Source organism: Rhea americana, unplaced genomic scaffold (genome assembly GCF_003343005.1).
Source record: "Rhea americana isolate MKP2758 unplaced genomic scaffold, rheAme1 scaffold_40, whole genome shotgun sequence".
Taxonomy (NCBI): Eukaryota; Metazoa; Chordata; class Aves; order Rheiformes; family Rheidae; genus Rhea; species Rhea americana.
In genome coordinates, this window is record NW_028186535.1 from 2,508,319 (window position 1) to 2,508,837 (window position 519).

The following is a 519-nucleotide window of genomic DNA, read 5'->3' on the forward strand; positions in this document are numbered from 1 at the left end:
CCTCTCCCCGGCCGCGCGCCGGAGCGGGACCGCGCCCACGGGGAGCCGCGCGGGAGGGGGCGGAGCCACCGCCCGGTACCTGCGGCGCGGGGCGCGCGGCCTCACGGGGGGCGGGGGCGGGGCCTCACGTTCGCTAAGGACTGCAGGTACCGTCGTGCCCCGCGAGCCAGGAAAGCCTTCACTTCCCGGCAGGCAGTGCGCRGCAGCGCATGGCGGCCGAGCCTGCCGCGGGGGGTCTCGGGTAGTGTAGTTCCCTGCGGTCGCGTTGCCCGCTGGGATCGGTAGTTTGGTGTCGCGCRTGGGTGGCTGGGGGGCGCGGCGGGAGCTCCGTCCCCGGGCTACCACATGCCTGCTTTTCGGAGGGGCTGTCTGTGTTTTTCCCTTTGGATAGTCTCAGTTCGGTGTGTAGTCCTCAGCTGAAGCAATACATCGGATTTTTGGAATGCAAAACATCTGAGGAGATTTAGTTAGATTTAATTAATTATGTTTTCAAAATTGAACTGCTGAACCTAATGTGCT

The 519-nt window shown here is 64.4% G+C and overlaps 1 protein-coding gene across 1 annotated transcript in view; it reads right to left on the reverse strand.

Annotated features, from left to right (window-relative positions):
- Nucleotides 1-134, reverse strand: part of SNX16 (sorting nexin 16) — a 23,447-nt gene extending 23,313 nt beyond the window's left edge. The window contains exon 1 of the mRNA XM_085314335.1: nucleotides 80-134. The gene's annotated coding sequence lies outside the window, so the exon portion shown is untranslated. The remainder of the gene's footprint in view (nucleotides 1-79) is intronic.
- Between the last annotated feature and the right edge of the window lie 385 nt (nucleotides 135-519).